The following is a 16,370-nucleotide window of genomic DNA, read 5'->3' as shown; positions in this document are numbered from 1 at the left end:
AAGCAATTTCAAGTTCAAGCAGCAAGAACCAAGACAAAGACTCCAACGACCAAACAGATGCCCTCGCTAAAGCAGGTGCATTACATGGAGAGTCTTGGACGTTCCATTCCCACCCACCCAACCCAGCTGTGGCAGCCATCACCCGCCGCCAACACGCCACTGGTGTTGCGAACCCCACCTCCTCCCGTATCTCTCCATCTCACCACAGTTTGCTGCTGACGATCTCCGTACTCTTCAAGCGTCCGGATCCAGCACTGCAAACCATCAGTGCACACATTTCTGACCCGGCTACCGCCCCCGTTTCTGACTTCGACCTAGCCACCTCCTCTGACCTCCGCCACCTGCACTCCATCAAGCACATGCTGCATCTCAAAGACGGCGTTCTCACGTATGTCCCTGAGCCACTGCGCTACGCCACGGCTCGTAGTGCCTCAGAGCCAAAGGGGATAATGTTGACATACGCCCACGATGCACCATGCGCTGGACACCATGGCGCCAAGGCCACCTATGAGACACTCAAACGAGTGGTATACTGGCCTGGCATGCAGCAAGACGTGGCGGAATACGTGAAAGTATGCCTGGTCTGTTGCCAGTTTCAACCGGCGAATGCAAATCACCGCACACCACTGCAAAGGAAAGGAATGACCTTCCCATGGTCGGACCTCCAAATAGACTGGGTAGGACCCTGCCACGGTCGACACGAGGTAACAAGTACTTCCTCAATGTGGTCTGCGAGTTCACAAAGTGGATAGAGTGCCTCCCAGCTCCGAATGACACGGCAGAAACAACAGCCTACCTCTTAATTAACCATATCTTCTCAAGATTTGGACTGCCCTTGAGTGTCAATTCAGACCGAGGAACTCACTTTACCACTGAGGTCATGCAAGAAATGTGGAAACTCCTGGGTGTGCAAGCCAAACTGCACATAAGCCACCACCCCATCTCTTCCGGACAGGTGGAACGTGCCAACAAGACAGTGGTCAGCATGCTGAAGAAGTGCGTGTCGGCCAATCAGAAGGATTGGGATGTCAAACTTCCCTGGTACTAATGGCCATCAGGTCCACTCCTCACCGGTCCACCGGAGTACCCCCATTCGAAATGATGACGGGGAGACGCATGACACTACCCTTACACCTGCTGTACCAACCCGGTGACATGAACCTCGTCACTGCCTACACCACGCATCAGTACCTAGAAGAGTTGCATCAGCACCTGAGAACGACTTTCGCCTTTGCACAGCAACAACTCCAAAGCAGCGCGGAAGGTCGTAAGGCTTACTACGACAGGAAAGCCTCATATCAGGAACTTGAGGTCGGAGACGAAGTGTGGTATTACAGTTTCGCCCAACCACGGCCAAACACCTCTCATCGATTGTCAAAGAAGTTCCTACCTCACTGGACGGGACCCCACGAAATCGTAGACAAACTGTCACCTGTTGCCTACCGAATCAAGATTCGACAGGGGCGCAGCGAGCCAGCCCTGCGATGGGTACACCGGAACCAGATAAAGAGGCACCAGGGCTCCAAGAGACAAGGAAAGGGGGAAGACCAAACCCACTGACACAGACCGACTATCGCACCTCACTGATGTAATTCCTCACCCACTAGGGAAACACATAGCCAGGTTTTTAAACACAACACCTACACGCTCCTTCACCGCACTGCTAGAACCAACACTCTAGTAACAAGGAGCTTCCCCACACAGGTGACCATTGTTTGTTGTCCTAACCTCACTCAATGTCCTTGTGTCCCTTATGTGTTGTCTTTTCCCTTCTCTTTCCCTCTCTGTTTCCCTTTTTCCCCTCTAGGCCCTTTTACAGGAACACCCTTAACCATTCTCTCACGTCAGGTCCTGACAATAAGATTGACTCCCCGCACCAAGTCCATAGATCGAGCGCAAATGTCGTATCAAGTTTCTCACCCGATCTGCCCAAATTCCAAATTTCTGCACGACAGTTCAGTTAGCGATGGAAATGTTGTTTGTGGATGTCTGTTCTCTCTGTCCATTGTTCCAGTGCCCGATGACGTTATAGCGCAACGGAACCTCATCGCGCAGCAAAAAGGGGATATGTGGGGCCTCGATGAACAGACACGAACCATAAAAGGGGGAATCGCTCTAGAACCAGGTCGTAAAATCGCTCATCCTCCGCACCCCGGACCATAAAGGCAATCAAGATGGTCAGCCGAGCGATGCAGAGCGCCACAACGTCTACCAAACATTCTCAAGGGACTGTCGCTGCAGTGAGCTCGGCCAATCCGAGTACCCACGTCAAGATTGGGATGATTGAAAACGCGCAACATCTGGTCGACAGCGCGATAACCCGTTCTGTGCACTGACCTGGGATCAGTTCTACCAAGCCACCAAGTCAAAAGGTGATAAGACTCCCGGTGAATCAACGTGGCCAGGACAGCCTCACACTTTCCAACCCCCAGGAGGTTTGCTCTGTCCCAACATACATTCCTTAAAAGCGCCTTTTTCCTTTTCGCTACAATAAAGGAACTGCCAGGACACACATAAAACCACTAAACGAACAATCTAAATGCCTTCCTTTCAAACGAATAAAGGTTCATCTGTAAATAACTGCTTAATAAATGTTTCGGGATGTATGTAGGAACCGCTATATACTTGTTAAATAATCCTCTAACAGAGAGCGTTCCATAAGCGCTAGATAATGCATGTTTGATATCAAATTGAAGCTTACGATGTTTCCAATATCGTGATGAATGAATATATGTGTTTGTGCAATGCACAACAGTGTATTCCACTTATAAGCTTTTGATAGGGAACAGAAGTGCAGAATGTCAATTCTAACTGGGATAAAGTATGCACTAAACCGGAGTCGAAAGCAGGTGTGGACACGCCCCTTTGACCTCGGGATTGGACAACTGCCCAGGGCACGGCCCAAAACTTGCACCTCAAAACGCAGGAACAGAGCTCTCTGAGTTGAGTTGAGAACGAGAAGAATCGGAGTCGGAGTCGAGTCGAGAAGAACTCTTCGAACCACCGGGAGGGGAATTCGGTCGCTGCAGGAATCGCCAAGGAAACAGAGAAACTTCGAACTTGTAGAAGTCAGAAGACTCCGAACCAGAACGACCCGATACCCTCGACTCCGGTCCGCTCCGTCACATCACTCCACGGACACTCACTGCCCTTTCCATAACCAACCCGGTTCATCCAAAGCGAACCACCAAGCTAGAGAGACTTCATTCAAACGGCCCGGGAAAGCCCGACCACGTCATCCCACGGACGAGCCTGCCCAATCAGCACGCCGGGATTTCCCCAGACACGCCGAGTGGTAAAACTACCTTTCCGTCTCTACTGAATTGGCGCAGACACATATAAGCGAGGCTAAACCTAACTTTGCTTTGTTGGTGCTCTTAGTGCGATCTCAGAACTAGCTAACAGACTTTGGACAGACAATTATCCATTTCCCTTCCAACCCGTGAATGTGTGTATGAATGCATGTGTGTGTGTGTGTGTGTTTATGTTTAGTCTTCTCAGTGTAGTCTTGTCAAATAGTAGGTACTGTCGAAAAAATTGTGTTTCATTATTACGAATTCTTGTTTGTGTGTTATGTAACTGGAAAGTCAAACTCATGCCCAGATCCGTTGTTACCTGCTCGAGGTAAAGCGAAGAATCCAATTGATTTATTTTGCTGATCACAGAGTAAATTCATATTGGTAACATACATTTAAATTGCCCTAAAACGCTGGACGTATTAAGTGATTTAAAGGTATACTTGAATTGCATACCAACGTGAATCTTTTCAGAATCAATTCCCAAACTTGAATTGAGAACTGATTCAAATGACAATTCAAAAATTTCATAATTAAAATTAGGTGTGAAAACCCTACACATCTAACTCTGTGAATTACAGGAAGACTTGGTGGCTCTCTGTGAGGATCGGGTGGCTCTGCGTTAGTCTCGCGTGGCTCGTTTGTCTAGGGGTGTGATTCTCGCTTTGGGTGCGAGAGGTCCCGGGTTCAAATCCCGGACGAGCCCTTAGAAAGGCTCACTTTTGAAGCGGTTTTGTTACCCAGGATCACCGGCAAGCATCAAGTTAGCAGAGAAGCAGCCAAAGACAGGCCGGTTAGCTCAGTTGGTTAGAGCGTGGTGCTAATAACGCCAAGATCGCGGGTTCGACCCCCGTACGGGCCATCCTTTTGGTGCTCTCGGAGGTCTGCTGTGATCTTCTGATAAAGTGACGGATTCCCCCCCCTGATCATAGTCCCTCACGTTGTGGCCGAAATAGCTCAGTTGGGAGAGCGTTAGACTGAAGATCTAAAGGTCCCTGGCTCGATCCCGAGTTTCGGCAGATGTCTTTTTGCCAGAGAAGAAAGGTCAACCGAATCCCTTAAGAAGTCCTTGCTTTTGTGGCCCTCTGAGCCAAGGCTTTTGTAGCTAGGGTTCCATGGTGTAATGGTTAGCACTTTGGACTCTGAATCCAGCGATCCGAAATCAAATCTCGGTGGGACCTGTTTTGGTTGGAGAATTGACAGAGAGCTCAAACTCTGAGAGCCATCTGACCATTTAAGCAGCGTCCTCCCTAAAATCCATCCACATGTTAGGCCCAGCCCCAGTTTTCAATCCATTCAGAGGCCACCTGTCATTTGTTTGCCTTTGACACTGTGTCGAGCTGTTCAATTATTTCCATGTTAGTTTGAGTTCCTTCTTTGTCTTTAATTGCTTGTGTTTAACTACAATCATGACAAAAACTCCTTTCTTTGGTCGTTGTTGTAGATGTTCTTTTCCTTTCTCTCTGCTCGGGAGGTGCCAAACGGGGGTTCTTGCAGAAGACCCCTTGGTCAGGGCAGCGCAGTGTCCACCGATCGTTCCATATCTCCTTTATGCTGCCTCCTTGGCACTGGCCACCATATAGTTGGTGAATTAACCGAAAAGTTGTGCTTTAGATTTAAGACTCTTCTTGGTCTTGTTTCTCAGTGAATATGAGCAAGATGATTTTTGTGTTACGTAGGCTACCTTTGCATCTCTCACCTCGTGCAGCCAGTTAGGTCCAGCCCCAAATTTCAATCCATTGGGAGGCCATCTTTCATTTATTTGGCTTTGACACTGTCTCAAGAAGTTTTGTTGCCTCCCATGGTAGTTCAAGGTCCTTCTTTCTGTCCCTGAAGCACTGAGTGCAGCCTGATGCCTCTGGCTAGAGGTCCCGGGTTCAAAAATCTCGGACGAGCCCGCCGTTGGTTTCTGTGCTACTTTTCCTAAGCATCTAACTCTGTGAATTACAGGAAGACTTGGCGGCTCTCTGTGAGCATCGGGTGGCTCTGCGTGAGTCTCACGTGGCTCGTTGGTCTAGGGGTGTGATTCTCGCTTTGGGTGCGAGAGGTCCCGGGTTCAAATCCCGGACGAGCCCTTAGAAAGGCTCACTTTTGAAGCGGTTTTGTTACCCAGGACCACCGGCAAGCATCAAGTTGGCAGAGAAGCAGCCAAAGACAGGCCGGTTTGCTCAGTTGGTTAGAGCGTGGTGCTAATAATGCCAAGGTCACGGGTTCGACCCCCGTACGGGCCAGCCTTTTGGTGCTCTCGGAGGTCTGCTGTGATCTTCTGATAAAGTGACGGAATCCCCCCCCCCGATCATAGTCCCTCATGTTGTGGCCGAAATAGCTCAGTTGGGAGAGCGTTAGACTGAAGATCTAAAGGTCCCTGGCTCGATCCCGGGTTTCGGCAGATGTCTTCTTGCCAGAGAAGAAAGGTCAACCGAATCCCTTAAAAGGTCCTTGCTTTTGTGGACCTCTGAGCCAAGCCTTTGTAGCTAGGGTTCCATGGTGTAATGGTTAGCACATTGGACTCTGAATCCAGCGATCCGAGTTCAAATCTCGGTGGGAGCTGTTTTGGTTGGAAAATTGACCGAGAGCTCAAACTCTGAGAGCCATCTGACCATTTAAGCAGCGTCCTCCCTAAAATCCATCCACATGTTAGGCCCAGCCCCAGTTTTCAATCCATTCAGTGGCCGCCTGTCATTTGTTTGCCTTTGACACTGTGTCGAGCTGTTCAATTATTTCCATGTTAGTTTGAGTTCCTTCTTTGTCTTTAATTGCTTGTGTTTAACTACAATCATGACAAAAACTCCTTTCTTTGGTCGTTGCTGTAGATGTTCTTTTCCTTTCTCTCTGCTCGGGAGGTGCCAAACGGGGGTTCTTGCAGAAGACCCCTTGGTCAGGGCAGCGCAGTGTCCACCGATCGTTCCATATCTCCTCTATGCTGCCTCCTTGGCACTGGCCACCATATAGTTGGTGAATTAACCGAAAAGTTGTGCTTTAGATTTAAGGCTCTTCTTGGTCTTGTTTCTCAGTGAATATGAGCATGATGATTTTTGTGTTACATAGGCTACCTTTGCATCTCTCACCTCGTGCAGCCAGTTAGGTCCAGCCCCAAATTTCAATCCATTGGGAGGCCATCTTTCATTTATTTGGCTTTGACACTGTCTCAAGGCGTTTTGTTTCCTCCTATGGTAGTTCAAGGTCCTTCTTTCTGTCCCTGAAGCACTGAGTGCAGCCTGATGCCTCTGGCTAGAGGTCCCGGGTTCAAAAATCCCGGACGAGCCCGCCGTTGGTTTCTGTGCTACTTTTCCTAAGCATCTAACTCTGTGAATTACAGGAAGACTTGGCGGCTCTCTGTGAGCATCGGGTGGCTCTGCGTGAGTCTCACGTGGCTCGTTGGTCTAGGGGTATGATTCTCGCTTTGGGTGCGAGAGGTCCCGGGTTCAAATCCCGGACGAGCCCTTAGAAAGGCTCACTTTTGAAGCGGTTTTGTTACCCAGGATCACCGGCAAGCATCAAGTTGGCAGAGAAGCAGCCAAAGACAGGCCGGTTTGCTCAGTTGGTTAGAGCGTGGTGCTAATAACGCCAAGGTCACGTGTTCGACCCCCGGACGGGCCAGCCTTTTGGTGCTCTCGGAGGTCTGCTGTGATCTTCTGATAAAGTGACGGATTCCCCCCCCCTGATCATTGTCTCTCGTTGTGGCTGAAATAGCTCAGTTGGGAGAGCGTTAAACTGAAGATCTAAAGGTCCCTGGCTCGATCCCGGGTTTCGGCAGATGTCTTTTTGCCAGAGAAGAAAGGTCAACCGAATCCCTTAAGAGGTCCTTGCTTTTGTGGCCCTCAGAGCCAAGGCTTTTGTAGCAAGGGTTCCATGGTGTAATGGTTAGCACTTTGGACTCTGAATCCAGCGATCCGAGTTCAAATCTCGGTGGGACCTGTTTTGGTTGGAGAATTGACAGAGAGCTCAAACTCTGAGAGCAATCTGACCATTTAAGCAGCGTCCTCCCTAAAATCCATCCACATGTTAGGCCCAGCCCCAGTTTTCAATCCATTCAGAGGCCGCCTGTCATTTGTTTGCCTTTGACACTGTGTCGAGTTGTTCAATTATTTCCATGTTAGTTTGAGTTCCTTCTTTGTCTTTAATTGCTTGTGTTTAACTACAATCATGACAAAAACTCCTTTCTTTGGTCGTTGCTGTAGATAATCTTTTCCTTTCTCTCTGCTCGGGAGGTGCCAAACGGGGATTCTTGCAGAAGACCCCTTGGTCAGGGCAGCGCAGTGTCCACCGATCGTTCCATATCTCCTCTATGCTGCCTCCTTGGCACTGGCCACCATATAGTTGGTGAATTAACCGAAAAGTTGTGCTTTAGATTTAAGGCTCTTCTTGGTCTTGTTTCTCAGTGAATATGAGCATGATGATTTTTGTGTTACATAGGCTACCTTTGCATCTCTCACCTCGTGCAGCCAGTTAGGGCCAGCCCCAAATTTCAATCCATTGGGAGGCCATCTTTCATTTATTTGGCTTTGACACTGTCTCAAGGCGTTTTGTTTCCTCCCATGGTAGTTCAAGGTCCTTCTTTCTGTCCCTGAAGCACTGAGTGCAGCCTGATGCCTCTGGCTAGAGGTCCCGGGTTCAAAAATCCCGGACGCCCCCGCCGTTGGTTTCTGTGCTACTTTTCCTAAGCATCTAACTCTGTGAATTACAGGAAGACTTGGCGGCTCTCTGTGAGCATCGGGTGGCTCTGCATGAGTCTCACGTGGCTCGTTGGTCTAGGGGTATGATTCTCGCTTTGGGAGCGAGAGGTCCCGGGTTCAAATCCCGGACGAGCCCTTAGAAAGGCTCACTTTTGAAGCGGTTTTGTTACCCAGGATCACCGGCAAGCATCAAGTTGGCAGAGAAGCAGCCAAAGACAGGCCGGTTAGCTCAGTTGGTTAGAGCGTGGTGCTAATAACGCCAAGGTCGCGGGTTCGACCCCCGTACGGGCCAGCCTTTTAGTGCTCTCGGAGGTCTGCTGTGATCTTCTGATAAAGTGACGGAATCCCCGATCATAGTCCCTCACATTGTGGCCGAAATAGCTCAGTTGGGAGAGCGTTAGACTGAAGATCTAAAGGTCCCTGGCTCGATCCCGGGTTTCGGCAGATGTCTTCTTGCCAGAGAAGAAAGGTCAACCGAATCCCTTAAGAGGTCCTTGCTTTTGTGGCCCTCTGAGCCAAGCCTTTTGTAGCTAGGGTTCCATGGTGTAATGGTTAGCACTTTGGACTCTGAATCCAGCGATCCGAGTTCAAATCTCGGTGGGACCTGTTTTGGTTGGAAAATTGACCGAGATCTCAAACTCTGAGAGCCATCTGACCATTTAAGCAGCGTCCTCCCTGAAATCCATCCACATGTTAGGCCCAGCCCCAGTTTTCAATTCATTCAGTGGCCGCCTGTCATTTGTTTGCCTTTGACACTGTGTCGAGCTGTTCATTTATTTCCATGTTAGTTTTAGTTCCTTCTTTGTCTTTAATTGCTTGTGTTTAACTACAATCATGACAAAAACTCCTTTCTTTGGTCGTTGCTGTAGATGTTCTTTTCCTTTCTCTCTGCTCGGGAGGTGCCAAACGGGGGTTCTTGCAGAAGACCCCTTGGTCAGGGCAGCGCAGTGTCCACCGATCGTTCCATATCTCCTCTATGCTGCCTCCTTGGCACTGGCCACCATATAGTTGGTGAATTAACCGAAAAGTTGTGCTTTAGATTTAAGACTCTTCTTGGTCTTGTTTCTCAGTGAATATGAGCATGATGATTTTTGTGTTACGTAGGCTACCTTTGCATCTCTCACCTCGTGCAGCCAGTTAGGTGCAGCCCCAAATTTCAATCCTTTGGGAGGCCATCTTTCATTTGTTTGGCTTTGACAATGTATCAAGAAGTTTTGTTGCCTCCCATGGTAGTTCAAGGTCCTTCTTTCTGTCCCTGAAGCACTGAGTGCAGCCTGATGCCTCTGGCTAGAGGTCCCGGGTTCAAAAATCCCGGACGAGGCCGTTGTTGGTTTCTGTGCTACTTTTCCTAAGCATCTAACTCTGTGAATTACAGGAAGACTTGGCGGCTCTCTGTGAGCATCGGGTGGCTCTGTGTGAGTCTCACGTGGCTCGTTGGTCTAAGGGTGTGATTCTCGCTTTGGGTGCGAGAGGTCCCGGGTTCAAATCCCGGACGAGCCCTTAGAAAGGCTCACTTTTGAAGAGGTTTTGTTACCCAGGATCAACGGCAAGCATCAAGTTGGCAGAGAAGCAGCCAAAGACAGGCTGGTTAGCTCAGTTGGTTAGAGCGTGGTGCTAATAACGCCAAGGTCGCGGGTTCGACCCCCGTACGGGCCAGCCTTTTCGTGCTCTCGGAGGTCTGCTGTGATCTTCTGATAAAGTGACGGAATCCCCCCCCCCCGATCATAGTCCCTCATGTTGTGGCCGAAATAGCTCAGTTGGGAGAGCGTTAGACTGAAGCTCTAAAGGTCCCTGGCTCGACCCCGGGTTTCGGCAGATGTCTTCTTGCCAGAGAAGAAAGGTCAACCGAATCCCTTGAAAGGTCCTTGCTTTTGTGGACCTCTGAGCCAAGCCTTTTGTAGCTAGGGTTCCATGTTGTAATGGTTAGCACATTGGACTCTGAATCCAGCGATCTGAGTTCAAATCTCGGTGGGACCTGTTTTGGTTGGAAAATTGACCAAGAGCTCAAACTCTGAGAGCCATCTGACCATTTAAGCAGCGTCCTCCCTAAAATCCATCCACATGTTAGGCCCAGCCCCAGTTTTCAATCCATTCAGTGGCCGCCTGTCATTTGTTTGCCTTTGACACTGTGTCGAGCTGTTCAATTATTTCCATGTTAGTTTGAGTTCCTTCTTTGTCTTTAATTGCTTGTGTTTAACTACAATCATGACAAAAACTCCTTTCTTTGGTCGTTGCTGTAGATGTTCTTTTCCTTTCTCTCTGCTCGGGAGGTGCCAAACGGGGGTTCTTGCAGAAGACCCTTGGTCAGGGCAGCGCAGTGTCCACCGATCGTTCCATATCTCCTCTATGCTGCCTCCTTGGCACTGGCCACAATATAGTTGGTGAATTAACCGAAAAGTTGTGCTTTAGATTTAAGGCTCTTCTTGGTCTTGTTTCTCAGTGAATATGAGCATGATGATTTTTGTGTTACGTAGGCTACCTTTGCATCTCTCACCTCGTGCAGCCAGTTAGGTCCAGCCCCAAATTTCAATCCATTGGGAGGCCATCTTTCATTTATTTGGCTTTGACACTGTCTCAAGGCGTTTTGTTTCCTCCCATGGTAGTTCAAGGTCCTTCTTTCTGTCCCTGAAGCACTGAGTGCAGCCTGATGCCTCTGGCTAGAGGTCCCGGGTTCAAAAATCCCAGACGAGCCCGCCGTTGGTTTCTGTGCTACTTTTCCTAAGCATCTAACTCTGTGAATTACAGGAAGACTTGGCGGCTCTCTGTGAGCATCGGGTGGCTCTGCGTGAGTCTCACGTGGCTCGTTGGTCTAGGGGTATGATTCTCGCTTTGGGTGCGAGAGGTCCCGGGTTCAAATCCCGGACGAGCCCTTAGAAAGGCTCACTTTTGAAGCGGTTTTGTCACCCAGGATCACCGGCAAGCATCAAGTTGGCAAGCATCTAGTTGGCAGAAAAGCAGCCAAAGACAGGTCGGTTAGCTCAGTTGGTTAGGCGTGGTGCTAATAACGCCAAGGTAGCGGGTTCGACCCCCGTACGGGCCAGCTTTTTGGTGCTCTCGGAGGTCTGCTGTGATCTTCTGATAAATTGACGGAATCCCCCCCCCCGATCATAGTCCCTCACATTGTGGCCGAAATAGCTCAGTTGGGAGAGCGTTAGACTGAAGATCTAAAGGTCCCTGGCTCGATCCCGGGTTTCGGCAGATGTCTTCTTGCCAGAGAAGAAAGATCAACCGAATCCCTTAAGAGGTCCTTGCTTTTGTGGCCCTCTGAGCCAAGGCTTTTGTAGCTAGGGTTCCATGGTGTAATGGTTAGCACTTTGGACTCTGAATCCAGCGATCCGAGTTCAAATCTCGATGGGACCTGTTTTAGTTGGAAAATTGACCGAGATCTCAAACTCTGAGAGCCATCTGACCATTTAAGCAGCGTCCTCCCTGAAATCCATCCACATGTTAGGCCCAGCCCCAGTTTTCAATTCATTCAGTGGCCGCCTGTCATTTGTTTGCCTTTGACACTGTGTCGAGCTGTTCAATTATTTCCATGTTAGTTTGAGTTCCTTCTTTGTCTTTAATTGCTTGTGTTTAACTACAATCATGACAAAAACTCCTTTCTTTGGTCGTTGCTGTAGATGTTCTTTTCCTTTCTCTCTGCTCGGGAGGTGCCAAACGGGGGTTCTTGCAGAAGACCCCTTGGTCAGGGCAGCGCAGTGTCCACCGATCGTTCCATATCTCCTCTATGCTGCCTCCTTGGCACTGGCCACCATATAGTTGGTGAATTAACCGAAAAGTTGTGCTTTAGATTTAAGACTCTTCTTGGTCTTGTTTCTCAGTGAATATGAGCATGATGATTTTTGTGTTACGTAGGCTACCTTTGCATCTCTCACCTCGTGCAGCCAGTTAGGTCCAGCCCCAAATTTCAATCCATTGGGAGGCCATCTTTCATTTATTTGGCTTTGACACTGTCTCAAGGCGTTTTGTTTCCTCCCATGGTAGTTCAAGGTCCTTCTTTCTGTCCCTGAAGCACTGAGTGCAGCCTGATGCCTCTGGCTAGAGGTCCCGGGTTCAAAAATCTCGGACGAGCCCGCCGTTGGTTTCTGTGCTACTTTTCCTAAGCATCTAACTCTGTGAATTACAGGAAGACTTGGCGGCTCTCTGTGAGCATCGGGTGGCTCTGCGTGAGTCTCACGTGGCTCGTTGGTCTAGGGGTATGATTCTCGCTTTGGTGCGAGAGGTCCCGGGTTCAAATCCCGGACGAGCCCTTAGAATGGCTCACTTTTGAAGCGGTTTTGTTACCCAGGATCACCGGCAAGCATCAAGTTGGCAGAGAAGCAGCCAAAGACAGGCCGGTTAGCTCAGTTGGTTAGAGCGTGGTGCTAATAACGCCAAGGTCACGGGTTCGACCCCCGGACGGGCCAGCCTTTTGGTGCTCTCGGAGGTCTGCTGTGATCTTCTGATAAAGTGACGGATTCCCCTGATCATAGTCCTCACGTTGTGGCTGAAATAGCTCAGTTGGGAGAGCGTTAGACTGAAGATCTAAAGGTCCCTGGCTCGATCCCGGGTTTCGGCAGATGTCTTCTTGCCAGAGAAGAAAGGTCAACCGAATCCCTTAAGAGGTCCTTGCTTTTGTGGCCCTCTGAGCCAAGGCTTTTGTAGCTAGGGTTCCATGGTGTAATGGTTAGCACTTTGGACTCTGAATCCAGCGATCCGAGTTCAAATCTCGGTGGGACCTGTTTTGGTTGGAGAATTGACCGAGAGCTCAAACTCTGAGAGCCATCTGACCATTTAAGCAGCGTCCTCCCTAAAATCCATCCACATGTTAGGCCCAGCCCCAGTTTTCAATCCATTCAGAGGCCGCCTGTCATTTGTTTGCCTTTGACACTGTGTCGAGCTGTTCAATTATTTCCATGTTAGTTTGAGTTCCTTCTTTGTCTTTAATTGCTTGTGTTTAACTACAATCATGACAAAACTCCTTTCTTTGGTCGTTGCTGTAGATGTTCTTTTCCTTTCTCTCTGCTCGGGAGGTGCCAAACGGGGTTCTTGCAGAAGACCCTTGGTCAGGGCAGCGCAGTGTCCACCGATCGTTCCATATCTCCTCTATGCTGCCTCCTTGGCACTGGCCACCATATAGTTGGTGAATTAACCGAAAAGTTGTGCTTTAGATTTAAGGCTCTTCTTGGTCTTGTTTCTCAGTGAATATGAGCATGATGATTTTTGTGTTACATAGGCTACCTTTGCATCTCTCACCTCGTGCAGCCAGTTAGGTCCAGCCCCAAATTTCAATCCATTGGGAGGCCATCTTTCATTTATTTGGCTTTGACACTGTCTCAAGGCGTTTTGTTGCCTCCCATGGTAGTTCAAGGTCCTTCTTTCTGTCCCTGAAGCACTGAGTGCAGCCTGATGCCTCTGGCTAGAGGTCCCGGGTTCAAAAATCCGGACGAGCCCGCCGTTGGTTTCTGTGCTACTTTTCCTAAGCATCTAACTCTGTGAATTACAGGAAGACTTGGCGCTCTCTCTGTGAGCATCGGGTGGCTCTGCGTGAGTCTCACGTGGCTCGTTGGTCTAGGGGTATGATTCTCGCTTTGGGAGCGAGAGGTCCCGGTTCAAATCCCGGACGAGCCCTTAGAAAGGCTCACTTTTGAAGCGGTTTTGTTACCCAGGATCACCGGCAAGCATCAAGTTGGCAGAGAAGCAGCCAAAGACAGGCCGGTTAGCTCAGTTGGTTAGAGCGTGGTGCTAATAACGCCAAGGTCGCGGGTTCGACCCCAGACACGGGACGGGCCAGCCTTTTGGTGCTCTCGGAGGTCTGCTGTGATCTTCTGATAAAGTGACGGAATCCCCCCTGATCATAGTCCCTCACGCCAGGCCAAAATAGCTCAGTTGGGAGAGCGTTAGACTGAAGATCTAAAGGTCCCTGGCTCGATCCCGGGTTTCGCAGATGTCTTCTTGCCAGAGAAGAAAGGTCAACCGAATCCCTTAAGAGGTCCTTGCTTTTGTGGCCCTCTGAGCCAAGGCTTTTGTAGCTAGGGTTCCATGGTGTAATGGTTAGCACTTTGGACTCTGAATCCAGCGATCCGAGTTCAAATCTCGGTGGGACCTGTTTTGGTTGGAAAATTGACAGAGATCTCAAACTCTGAGAGCCATCTGACCATTTAAGCAGCGCCCTCCCTGAAAATCCATCCACATGTTAGGCCCAGCCCCAGTTTTCAATCCATTCAGTGGCCGCCTGTCATTTGTTTGCCTTTGACACTGTGTCGAGCTGTTCAATTATTTCCATGTTAGTTTGAGTTCCTTCTTTGTCTTTAATTGCTTGTGTTTAACTACAATCATGACAAAAACTCCTTTCTTTGGTCGTTGCTGTAGATGTTCTTTTCCTTTCTCTCTGCTCGGGAGGTGCCAAACGGGGGTTCTTGCAGAAGACCCTTGGTCAGGGCAGCGCAGTGTCCACCGATCGTTCCATATCTCCTCTATGCTGCCTCCTTGGCACTGGCCACCATATAGTTGGTGAATTAACCGAAAAGTTGTGCTTTAGATTTAAGGCTCTTCTTGGTCTTGTTTCTCAGTGAATATGAGCATGATGATTTTTGTGTTACGTAGGCTACCTTTGCATCTCTCACCTCGTGCAGCCAGTTAGGTCCAGCCCCAAATTTCAATCCATTGGGAGGCCATCTTTCATTTATTTGGCTTTGACACTGTCTCAAGAAGTTTTGTTGCCTCCCATGGTAGTTCAAGGTCCTTCTTTCTGTCCCTGAAGCACTGAGTGCAGCCTGATGCCTCTGGCTAGAGGTCCCGGGTTCAAAAATCCCGGACGAGCCCGCCCGTTGGTTTCTGTGCTACTTTTCCTAAGCATCTAACTCTGTGAATTACAGGAAGACTTGGCGGCTCTCTGTGAGCATCGGGTGGCTCTGCGTGAGTCTCACGTGGCTCGTTGGTCTAGGGGTGTGATTCTCGCTTTGGGTGCGTAGAGGTCCCGGTTCAAATCCCGGACGAGCCCTTTAGAAAGGCTCACTTTTGAAGCGGTTTTGTTACCCAGGATCACCGGCAAGCATCAAGTTGGCAGAGAAGCAGCCAAAGACAGGCCGGTTAGCTCAGTTGGTTAGAGCGTGGTGCTAATAACGCCAAGGTCGCGGGTTCGACCCCCGGACGGGCCAGCCTTTTGGTGCTCTCGGAGGTCTGCTGTGATCTTCTGATAAAGTGACGGAATCCCCCCCCCCGATCATAGTCCCACATTGTGGCCGAAATAGCTCAGTTGGGAGAGCGTTAGACTGAAGATCTAAAGGTCCCTGGCTCGATCCCGGGTTTCGGCAGATGTCTTCTTGCCAGAGAAGAAAGGTCAACCGAATCCCTTAAGAGGTCCTTGCTTTTGTGGCCCTCTGAGCCAAGGCTTTTGTAGCTAGGGTTCCATGGTGTAATGGTTAGCACTTTGGACTCTGAATCCAGCGATCCGAGTTCAAATCTCGGTGGGACCTGTTTTGGTTGGAGAATTGACCGAGAGCTCAAACTCTGAGAGCCATCTGACCATTTAAGCAGCGCGTCCCCTAAAATCCATCCACATGTTAGGCCCAGCCCCAGTTTTCAATCCATTCAGAGGCCGCCTGTCATTTGTTTGCCTTTGACACTGTGTCGAGCTGTTCAATTATTTCCATGTTAGTTTGAGTTCCTTCTTTGTCTTTAATTGCTTGTGTTTAACTACAATCATGACAAAAACTCCTTTCTTTGGTCGTTGCTGTAGATGTTCTTTTCCTTTCTCTCTGCTCGAGGTGCCAAACGGGGGTTCTTGCAGAAGACCCCTTGGTCAGGGCAGCGCAGTGTCCACCGATCGTTCCATATCTCCTCTATGCTGCCTCCTTGGCACTGGCCACCATATAGTTGGTGAATTAACCGAAAAGTTGTGCTTTAGATTTAAGGCTCTTCTTGGTCTTGTTTCTCAGTGAATATGAGCATGATGATTTTTGTGTTACATAGGCTACCTTTGCATCTCTCACCTCGTGCAGCCAGTTAGGTCCAGCCCCAAATTTCAATCCATTGGGAGGCCATCTTTCATTTATTTGGCTTTGACACTGTCTCAAGGCGTTTTGTTTCCTCCCATGGTAGTTCAAGGTCCTTCTTTCTGTCCCTGAAGCACTGAGTGCAGCCTGATGCCTCTGGCTAGAGGTCCCGGGTTCAAAAATCCCGGACGAGCCCGCCGTTGGTTTCTGTGCTACTTTTCCTAAGCATCTAACTCTGTGAATTACAGGAAGATAAAAGGCGAATCTCTCTGAGCAGGTCGGGTGGCTCATCCTCCGCACCCGAGTCTCACGTGGCTCGCTGGTCTAGGGTATGATTCTCGCTTTGGGTGCGAGAGGTCCCGGTTCAAATCCCGGACGAGCCCTTCTCAAGGCTCACTTTGAAGCGAGCTTTTGTTACC

At 49.4% G+C, this 16,370-nt stretch overlaps 32 non-coding genes across 32 annotated transcripts; all 32 read left to right on the top strand.

The window, feature by feature from the left end:
• The first annotated feature begins 4,084 nt into the window (after positions 1–4,084).
• Positions 4,085–4,158, top strand: trnai-aau. Its single transcript has one exon. It is a non-coding gene; the product is annotated as a tRNA-Ile (tRNA).
• Positions 4,159–4,242: 84 nt separating this feature from the next.
• trnaf-gaa lies at positions 4,243–4,315 on the top strand. The gene has a single exon. It is a non-coding gene; the product is annotated as a tRNA-Phe (tRNA).
• A 984-nt stretch (positions 4,316–5,299) lies between these two features.
• On the top strand, positions 5,300–5,371 carry trnap-ugg. Its single transcript has one exon. It is a non-coding gene; the product is annotated as a tRNA-Pro (tRNA).
• An 82-nt stretch (positions 5,372–5,453) lies between these two features.
• trnai-aau lies at positions 5,454–5,527 on the top strand. Its single transcript has one exon. It is a non-coding gene; the product is annotated as a tRNA-Ile (tRNA).
• Positions 5,528–5,612: 85 nt separating this feature from the next.
• On the top strand, positions 5,613–5,685 carry trnaf-gaa. The gene has a single exon. It is a non-coding gene; the product is annotated as a tRNA-Phe (tRNA).
• An 89-nt stretch (positions 5,686–5,774) lies between these two features.
• Positions 5,775–5,846, top strand: trnaq-cug. Its single transcript has one exon. It is a non-coding gene; the product is annotated as a tRNA-Gln (tRNA).
• An 822-nt stretch (positions 5,847–6,668) lies between these two features.
• On the top strand, positions 6,669–6,740 carry trnap-ugg. Its single transcript has one exon. It is a non-coding gene; the product is annotated as a tRNA-Pro (tRNA).
• An 82-nt stretch (positions 6,741–6,822) lies between these two features.
• Positions 6,823–6,896, top strand: trnai-aau. Its single transcript has one exon. It is a non-coding gene; the product is annotated as a tRNA-Ile (tRNA).
• Positions 6,897–6,979: 83 nt separating this feature from the next.
• Positions 6,980–7,052, top strand: trnaf-gaa. Its single transcript has one exon. It is a non-coding gene; the product is annotated as a tRNA-Phe (tRNA).
• Positions 7,053–7,142: 90 nt separating this feature from the next.
• trnaq-cug lies at positions 7,143–7,214 on the top strand. Its single transcript has one exon. It is a non-coding gene; the product is annotated as a tRNA-Gln (tRNA).
• An 822-nt stretch (positions 7,215–8,036) lies between these two features.
• On the top strand, positions 8,037–8,108 carry trnap-ugg. The gene has a single exon. It is a non-coding gene; the product is annotated as a tRNA-Pro (tRNA).
• Positions 8,109–8,190: 82 nt separating this feature from the next.
• On the top strand, positions 8,191–8,264 carry trnai-aau. Its single transcript has one exon. It is a non-coding gene; the product is annotated as a tRNA-Ile (tRNA).
• A 79-nt stretch (positions 8,265–8,343) lies between these two features.
• On the top strand, positions 8,344–8,416 carry trnaf-gaa. The gene has a single exon. It is a non-coding gene; the product is annotated as a tRNA-Phe (tRNA).
• A 90-nt stretch (positions 8,417–8,506) lies between these two features.
• trnaq-cug lies at positions 8,507–8,578 on the top strand. The gene has a single exon. It is a non-coding gene; the product is annotated as a tRNA-Gln (tRNA).
• An 822-nt stretch (positions 8,579–9,400) lies between these two features.
• Positions 9,401–9,472, top strand: trnap-ugg. The gene has a single exon. It is a non-coding gene; the product is annotated as a tRNA-Pro (tRNA).
• An 82-nt stretch (positions 9,473–9,554) lies between these two features.
• trnai-aau lies at positions 9,555–9,628 on the top strand. The gene has a single exon. It is a non-coding gene; the product is annotated as a tRNA-Ile (tRNA).
• Positions 9,629–9,714: 86 nt separating this feature from the next.
• trnaf-gaa lies at positions 9,715–9,787 on the top strand. Its single transcript has one exon. It is a non-coding gene; the product is annotated as a tRNA-Phe (tRNA).
• A 90-nt stretch (positions 9,788–9,877) lies between these two features.
• trnaq-cug lies at positions 9,878–9,949 on the top strand. The gene has a single exon. It is a non-coding gene; the product is annotated as a tRNA-Gln (tRNA).
• An 821-nt stretch (positions 9,950–10,770) lies between these two features.
• trnap-ugg lies at positions 10,771–10,842 on the top strand. Its single transcript has one exon. It is a non-coding gene; the product is annotated as a tRNA-Pro (tRNA).
• Positions 10,843–10,939: 97 nt separating this feature from the next.
• On the top strand, positions 10,940–11,012 carry trnai-aau. Its single transcript has one exon. It is a non-coding gene; the product is annotated as a tRNA-Ile (tRNA).
• Positions 11,013–11,097: 85 nt separating this feature from the next.
• On the top strand, positions 11,098–11,170 carry trnaf-gaa. Its single transcript has one exon. It is a non-coding gene; the product is annotated as a tRNA-Phe (tRNA).
• Positions 11,171–11,260: 90 nt separating this feature from the next.
• On the top strand, positions 11,261–11,332 carry trnaq-cug. The gene has a single exon. It is a non-coding gene; the product is annotated as a tRNA-Gln (tRNA).
• A 975-nt stretch (positions 11,333–12,307) lies between these two features.
• On the top strand, positions 12,308–12,381 carry trnai-aau. The gene has a single exon. It is a non-coding gene; the product is annotated as a tRNA-Ile (tRNA).
• Positions 12,382–12,460: 79 nt separating this feature from the next.
• On the top strand, positions 12,461–12,533 carry trnaf-gaa. Its single transcript has one exon. It is a non-coding gene; the product is annotated as a tRNA-Phe (tRNA).
• Positions 12,534–12,623: 90 nt separating this feature from the next.
• Positions 12,624–12,695, top strand: trnaq-cug. Its single transcript has one exon. It is a non-coding gene; the product is annotated as a tRNA-Gln (tRNA).
• Positions 12,696–13,514: 819 nt separating this feature from the next.
• On the top strand, positions 13,515–13,585 carry trnap-ugg. Its single transcript has one exon. It is a non-coding gene; the product is annotated as a tRNA-Pro (tRNA).
• Positions 13,586–13,667: 82 nt separating this feature from the next.
• Positions 13,668–13,742, top strand: trnai-aau. The gene has a single exon. It is a non-coding gene; the product is annotated as a tRNA-Ile (tRNA).
• An 86-nt stretch (positions 13,743–13,828) lies between these two features.
• trnaf-gaa lies at positions 13,829–13,904 on the top strand. Its single transcript has one exon. It is a non-coding gene; the product is annotated as a tRNA-Phe (tRNA).
• Positions 13,905–13,990: 86 nt separating this feature from the next.
• Positions 13,991–14,062, top strand: trnaq-cug. Its single transcript has one exon. It is a non-coding gene; the product is annotated as a tRNA-Gln (tRNA).
• A 978-nt stretch (positions 14,063–15,040) lies between these two features.
• On the top strand, positions 15,041–15,114 carry trnai-aau. Its single transcript has one exon. It is a non-coding gene; the product is annotated as a tRNA-Ile (tRNA).
• Positions 15,115–15,197: 83 nt separating this feature from the next.
• Positions 15,198–15,270, top strand: trnaf-gaa. Its single transcript has one exon. It is a non-coding gene; the product is annotated as a tRNA-Phe (tRNA).
• A 90-nt stretch (positions 15,271–15,360) lies between these two features.
• Positions 15,361–15,432, top strand: trnaq-cug. Its single transcript has one exon. It is a non-coding gene; the product is annotated as a tRNA-Gln (tRNA).
• The last annotated feature ends 938 nt before the right edge of the window (positions 15,433–16,370 follow it).

This window comes from Puntigrus tetrazona, chromosome 20, assembly GCF_018831695.1.
Source record: "Puntigrus tetrazona isolate hp1 chromosome 20, ASM1883169v1, whole genome shotgun sequence".
Classification (NCBI taxonomy): Eukaryota; Metazoa; Chordata; class Actinopteri; order Cypriniformes; family Cyprinidae; genus Puntigrus; species Puntigrus tetrazona.
This window is presented reverse-complemented; position numbering and strand designations above follow the sequence as displayed.